Consider the following 7,717-nt stretch of genomic DNA (forward strand, 5'->3'; position numbering starts at 1 on the left):
GGCAGGAAGGGGAGATGGTGAGAAAAATGTGGCCTTGGGATCAGCTCTGTGCTCTCAGAGGACAGTAATTTACCCAAATACTTCCTCTTCTCAGTTACCCCTCAAGGAAGGAAAGCCCACAGGTCCATGGGGAACTGCTCCCTGCACCTGTGAGGAGAAGTAGCTCTGTATGACACAAGGGTGGCTGGTGGACAGGAGACTTGGTTCCCAGCCCCTCCAGGGAAGTGCTTGCTGCCCAGAACCTCACTGTGCAACTCCATGGTCTCCCAGTGCTCCCTCATTAGATGAACTCTCCTGTCCTGTTCAAACATGCAGAGAAAAGACACAGATGAAGTAGTGGAAGAATTGCTACCTGCTCCTGGGATCAGGAAGGCCTCAGATCCTCACACGCTCTGCGACTCCTGAGTTTTTCACTGAATGCTATTTTCCATGTGCTTATCAAATGTGAGCGGTAAGTTTACTAGATTTCTGACAGTCCTTTGAGGCAGCTTGTTTTAACTTCTTTTGGCACTTGTACTCTTACCTGGGAACCGTTCCATGGAACCCAATACACACTTTTGTTGGGAAAAAGACACTGGTAAGTCCTGGGGACAAACAGATGGAGAAGACACAGTTCCTGCCCTCAGTGGCTTCATGTTTCTCGTGGAGAGACAGTGTGTCACTATGCATAACTTTGTTAAAGAGGGTAATAATTAACCATGACACCAAGTACCAGAGGAACAGAAACCGGGAACCATGGGGCTCACTGCCACGAAGGCAGGTTTGGGAAGAGATGTCTTGAAGAAACTGTCACTGACAGGGAGCCAGAGGAAGGTGAGTAGGAGGGGCTGTTTTGATTTTGAGGCAGAAGGAACACCCATAAGCATTTGCCCTGGATGATAGATTGAGACCTCCTCCACTCTGCTTCATCACTTGGGAATATCAATTCCACTCTCAGATTCAATTTCATGTCTAAGGGGCACTTTGCAGTGCAGTCTTATCTGCCTATACTGTAAATAGTTAGCTTTTCTACATCTCTGGTCATTCTCATCTTTGAGAAATGAAGTCTACCATTCTGATACTAAAGGACTTTCCTATAGCTCAGACGGTAAAGAATTTGCCTGCGATGCAGGAGACCCAGGTTCAACTTCTGGATCAGGAAGATCCTCTGGAGAAGGAAACGGCAACCTACTCCAGTATTCTTGCCTGGGAAATCCCATGGATAGAGGAGCCTGGTGGGCTACAGTCCATGGGGTCACAAAGAGTTGAACATGATTGAGCGATGAACACTATTACTACTACTGTTCTTATCAGTTCAGTTCAGTCACTCAGTCGTGTCCGACTCTTTGTGACCCCATGAACCGCAGCACGCTAGGCCTCCCTGTCCAACACCAACTCCTGGAGCCTACCCAAACTCATGTCCATCGAGTTGGTGATGCCATCCAACCATCTCATCCTCTGTTGTCCCCTTCTCCTGCCCTCAATCTTTCCCAGCATCAGGGTCTTTTCAAATGAGTCAGCTCTTCACATCAGGTGGCCAAAGTATTGGAGTTTGAGCTTCAATATCAGACCTTCCAATGAATACCCAGGACTGCCCTCCTTTAGGATGGACTGGTTGGATCTTGCAGTCCAAGGGACTCTCAAGAGTCGTCTCCAACACCACAGTTCAAAAGCATCAATTCTTCAGCGCTCAGCTTTCTTTATAGTCCAAATCTCACATCCATACATGATACTGGAAAAACAATAGCCTTGACTAGACGGACCTTTGTTGGCAAAGTAATGACTCTGCTTTTTAATATGCTGTCTTGGTTGGTCATAACTGTCCTTCCAAAGAGTAAGCGTCTTTGAATTCCATGGCTGCAGTCACCATCTGCAGTGATTTTGAAGCCCAGGAAAAATAAAGTCTGACACTATTTCCACTGTTTCCCCATCTATTTGCTATGAAGTGATGGGGCCAGATGCTATGATCTTCGTTTTCTGAATGTTGAGCTTTAAGCCAACATTTTCACTCTCTTTCACTTTCATCAAGAGGCTCTTTAGTTCTTCTTCACTTTCTGCCATAAGGGTGATGTCATCTGCATATCTGAGGTTATTGATATTTCTCCCGGCAATCTTGATTCCAGCTTGTGCTTCATCCAGCCCAGCGTTTCTCATGATGTACTCTGCATAGAAGTTAAATAAGCAGGGTGACAATATACAGCCTTGATGTACTCCTTTTCCTATGTGGAACCAGTCTGTTGTTCCATGTCCAGTTCTAACTGTTGCTTCCTGACCTGCCTATAGGTTTCTCAAGAGGCAGGTCAGGTGGTCTGGTATTCTTATACTAGGCCCAATACTCATACTATTTCGTTTGTCTTAAAGCAGGCCTGTTGAACTACTTTCTCTTCAACTCCTTATATAATGCCTATCCAAACACTGGATAACAGTAATATCTATAAAGCTATAGTTATTTTGGTGACTGTTGTTTAGTTGCTAGGTCATGTCTGATTCTTTGCGACCCCATGGACTGTAGTACACTAGGCTTCCCTGTCCTTCCCTCTCTCCTGGAGTTTGCTCAAACTCATGTCCATTGAGTCGATGATACTATCCAACCATCTCATCCTCTGTTGCCCCTCCTCCTTTTGCCCTCAGTCTTTATCAGCATCAGGTGTTTTTGCAGTGAGTTGGCTCTTTGCATCAGGTGGCCAAAGTACTGAAGCTTCAGCTTCAGCATCAGTCCTTCTAGTGAATATTCAGGGTTAATTTCCTTACTGAATACTTACTCTATGCCAGATATGGTACCAATCACTTTCTATATATTAACTCTTAATTTTCATAAGGATACTATGAGGTGGGTATACCCATTTTACTGATACAGTTAACCAAGGCACACCAACTCATTCTCTCTGAGAGTGGTGGTGTATGAACCCAAAGATAACCTCTGGTCTTTGTAGTTCCACATACTCTGAGGGTTTTGTGGCCCAAAAGACATAATGTTTATTCTTCCAGAATATCCCTGAGGTAGGAGAACACATTTATTCCTATCATATAGATGAAGAAATTCAGGCAAACGTTTTCCATAACTAAGTTTGAAGCTAAGTTTCTTAGAAAGGCTTGATTCCAGATCCAGTCTTTCTCTTATGTCCTCAGAGACCCCTTTGGATGGAGAGTCTGAGCCTGCCCAAGCCATGCCTACATTCTCCAGCACTCTAATGTATGTGTATTTGGCAGAAGTCTTTGTTGCTCTAGGGCAGAGTATTTTTACTATCACACCACCTTGCTTATATAAGTACAAAACAATATATAATAAGATCTAATATTTACAGGGCCTAGAGTTGACATTTCCCTTTTTCCTTTTGGAAATTAGTGTCTGTTTACCAATTCCAAACTCCTAATTTATCCCTAATTTAACTCTTAATTCATTCCACTTTGGTAATCATAAATTTGTTTCCATAGTCTGTGAGTCTGTTTTGTAAATAAGTTCATATGTATCATTTTTTTTTAGATTCCACATATAACTGATATCATATGATATTTTTCTTTTGCTGACTTCTCTTAGTATGATAATCTCTAGGTCCATCAGTGTAGCTGCAAATGGCATTATTTCATGCTTTTTATGGCTGAGTAATATTCCATTTCATATATATGTACCACATCTTCTTTATCAGTTCCTCTGTTGATGGACATTTAGGTTGCTTCCGTGTCCTGCCTGTTATAAATAGTGCTACAGTGAACACTGTGGGGCAAGTATCTCTTTGAATTATGGTCTTCTCTGGATATATGTCCAGGATTGGGATTGCTGGATCATATGGAAGTTCTGTTTTTAGTTTTTTAAGGAGTCTCCATACTGTTCTCCATAGTGGTTATACCAATTTACATTCTTACCAACACTGCCGGAGGGTTCCCTTCTCCACACACTCTCCAGCATTTATTGTTTCTAGATTTTTTAATGACGGCCATTCTGACCGGTGTGAGGTGATACCTCACTGTAGTTTTGATTTGCATTTCTCTAATAATTGGCAGTGTTTAGGCAATGGCACCCCACTCCAGTACTCTTGCCTGGAAAATCCCATGGATGGAGGAGCCCAGTAGGCTATAGTCCATGGGGTTGCTAAGAGTCGGACACGACTGAGCGACTTCTCTTTCACTTTTCACTTTCATGCATTGGAGAAGGAAATGGCAACCCACTCCAGTGCTGTTGCCTGGAGAATCCCAGAGATGGCAGAGCCTGGTGGGCTTCCGTCTATGGGGTCGCACAGAGTCGGACATGACTGAAGTGACTTAGCAGCAGCAGCAGCATCTTTTTATGTTCCTGTTGACCATCTGTATGTCTTCTTTGTAGAAACATCTATTTAGATCTTCTGCCTATTTTTTTATTGTGTTTTTAGAAGAGCTGCATGAGGTGTTTGTATTTTTAGGGATTGATCCTTTGTCGGTTGTATCATTTGCAAATATTTTCTCCCATTCTGTGGGTTGTTGCTTATGATTTCCTTTACTGTGCAAAAGCTTCTAAGTTTAATTAAGTCTTATTTGCTTATTTGTTTTTATTTTCATTAGACGGTGGATCCAAAAAGATACTGCTGCAATTTATGTCAAAGAGTGCTCTGCTTATGTTTTTCTCTTAAGAGCTTTATAGTTATCTGGCCTTACATTGAGGTCTTTACTCCATTTTGAGTTTATTTTTGTGTATGGTGTTAGAGAATGTTCTAATGTCATTCAAATGGTGAGACTAGGAGGTTAGGTAGGGCATTTTGGAAACACTCAAGGACATTTTTGTCAAGATGACTGGGAAAGAATCTATTGGCGTTTAGAGAGTGGGAGCCACGAATGCCAGTGTCCTGTGCTGTGTGGATAGTTCCACACACAGGTAATTTTCTTGCATGATTTCTGGTGTTCCCTCTTGCCCTAACATTAAGTATGAAAAAAAAAAAAAAAGAAAAAAAGGTGGTTTGACTGTAACACAGAGAAAAGGCAGAACCGAGGTACCAGTGGAGTTGGTGCCTGTAATCCTGGCCTTCCAACCATGGCAGCTGAGACTGCAGCCCCAGAGAACCCACTAGTGGCAGGGGAGGCAGACACATGACTTGGGCTTCCTTGGCCATGGCAGTGCCTGCAGCACAAGAAGCTGGGCTGCAGTGGCAGTTGTACATGGGACACTGGCCCACCAGCTGCTGAGGTGCCTATGGCTCCAGCACCCTGGTCTACCCTGCGAACCTGACACCACCATATGGCAGATGCACCCGCCCATCCCCAGCCTACTGCCACTGTCCGCCCCTCAGTGGTGATGGAGCCTGTGATTCAGGGGATCCTGGATGAAAAGAGGAGCCTCCCATCCTGGTGCACAAGGCAGCCACACCAGCAACACTGACCCCAGAGGAACAGATGTGATAAGGAGGGCATAGGGCCACATCTCTGACAGAAGTGGTAGAGAATGCAAAGTACTGATTCTTGAATATAATTTATCAGAAGCAGTTCATGGAAAAGAAACCAAAAACTTATGCTGTAGTGCCACCTACAGGAAAACGAAAGAAAGGCCTTTAATTTCTAATCGGTTGAATTGTTAGAATCTGGCAGAAAGGTGTTGGCTACTTCAGGAATCCCCAACCCCCAGTACTGGTCCATAACCTCTTAGGAGGTGAGCAGTGGATGTGAGCAGTGGGCAAGCGAGTAAAGCTTCATCTGTATTTACAGCTGCAGGAAAACAAGTTCATTGATTCTGCATTATGGTGAGCTATATAATTATTTCATTATACATCACAATGTAATAATAGAAATAAAAGGTGGCAAAGTGGTATAAAGAGTCTGCATGTCAAGGCAAGAGATTCGGGTTTGATCTCTGGGTCAGGAAGATCCCTGGGAATAGGAAATGGCATCCCACTCCAGTATTCTTGCCTGGAAGATTACATAAACAGTGGAGCCCAGCAGGCTACAGTCCACGGGGTTGCAGAGTTGGACATGACTGAGCGACTGAGCACACACACACAGAAAGTGCACAGTAAATGTGCTTGAATCATCCTGAAAGCATTCCCGCACCCCTGGCCAATGGGAAATGACCTATGGAACTGGTCCCTAATGCCAAAAAGGTTGGGGACCACTGGGCTACTTCAAATGCACTGGCAGAAGAACTTGCATCAAGCACCATATGACGAACCACAGTAACAACATACCACAAATTGAAAATGACATCTCCAGAAACCAAACTTAACGTCGTAGAATATTGCAGTCACACTGGTAGACAATTCAGTGAAGAAACTCAGTGAGCTAAAAGAAAACTCTGGCAGTTCAATGAGCTTACTAATAAAATTAATGAACAGAAGGAGTATTTCACCATAGACAGTGAAACTTTAACAAAAAAGAACCAAACAAATTCTGGAGCTGAATAACTCAATAAATGAGATTAAGAATGTATTAGAGAAAGCATCAGAAATAGAGCAGACCATATGAAATAAAGAATTAGTGAGCTTGAGGACAAATCTAGAAATGATACAACTGGAAGAGGAAAGAGAAATGAGATATTTGAGGAAATTCTGTGAGAGTTATCTGACTCTCTTAGGAAGTGTGACATTAGGGTAATGACTATCTCAGAAAGAAAAGCTTGAGAAGGGAGCAGAGAATTTAAATAATACCTGAGAATTTCCCAAACCTGGGGAAGGAACTGGATGTACAAGTCTGTGAAGCTAAGAGAGCATCCAAGACACATGCCAAAAGACCTTCTTCAAGACACATTAAGGCTGTCAAAGTCAGTGACAAAGAATGAATTTTGGAGGGTCCCCTGGTGGCTCACTGGTAAAGAATCCACCTGCCAATGCAAGAGACACGGGTTTGATCCCCGGTCCAGGAAGATCCCACATGGATCAACAAAGCCTGTGCACTACAACTACTAAAGCCTGGTGGTCTAGAGCCTGTGCTCCACCACAGGAAACAACTGCGATGAGAGACCCATGCACCACAATGGAGAGTAGCGCCTGCAATTAGAGAAAGCACACTGGCAGCAACGAAGACCCAGCACAGCCAAAAATAAATAAAATTATTTTTAAAAAGAATGGATTTTAAAGGCAACTAGGGAAAAAAGGATGGTAACATACAAAGGAACCCCAATTAGGCTTTCAGCAGATTTCTCAGCAGAAACCTTGCAGTCCAGGAGGAAGTGGAATGACATTCTTATAATATTGAGAGATTAAAAACTGTTGCCCAAGAATACTCTATACAGTAAAGTTATCATTCATATATAAAGGAGAAATAAACACTTTCCCAGGCAAACAAAAACTGAGGGAGTTCCTCACTACTACACTTCCTTATAAGAAGTCTTGTAAGGAGCTCTTCTACCAGAAAACAGAAAGGCAAAATACATAAAACTTTGAGCAAGGTGATACATAGAACCTAGATAGCATATTCAAAAGCAGAGACATTACTTTGCCAACAAAGGTCCGTCTAGTCAAGGCTATGGTTTTTCCAGTGGTCTTGTATGGCTGTGAGAGTTGGACTGTGAAGAAAGCTGAGCGCTGAAGGATTGATGCTTTTTAACTGTGGTGTTGGAGAAGACTCTTGAGAGTCCCTTGACTACAAGGAGATCCAACCAGTCCATTCTGAAGGAGATCAGCCTTGGGCTTTCTTTGGAAGGACTGATGCTAAAGCTGAAATTCCAGTACTTTGGCCACCTCATGCGAAGAGTTGACTCATTGGAAAAGACTGATGCTGGGAAGGATTGGGGGCAGGAGGAAAAGGGGATGACAGAGAATGAGATGGCTGGATGGCATCA

At 43.2% G+C, this 7,717-nt stretch overlaps 1 long non-coding RNA gene across 3 annotated transcripts in view; it reads left to right on the forward strand.

Annotated features, from left to right (window-relative positions):
* LOC104994241 overlaps nt 1–1,013 on the forward strand; it is a 5,552-nt gene extending 4,539 nt beyond the window's left edge. For all 3 annotated transcript variants that reach the window (XR_825929.1, XR_825930.1, XR_825931.1), the window contains one exon: nt 316–1,013. This is a non-coding gene — a long non-coding RNA (uncharacterized LOC104994241). The remainder of the gene's footprint in view (nt 1–315) is intronic.
* Nucleotides 1,014–7,717: the final 6,704 nt, after the last annotated feature.

The sequence above is a fragment of the Bison bison genome, unplaced genomic scaffold (assembly GCF_000754665.1).
Source record: "Bison bison bison isolate TAMUID 2011002044 unplaced genomic scaffold, Bison_UMD1.0 scf7180017864254, whole genome shotgun sequence".
NCBI classification, from domain to species: domain Eukaryota; kingdom Metazoa; phylum Chordata; class Mammalia; order Artiodactyla; family Bovidae; genus Bison; species Bison bison.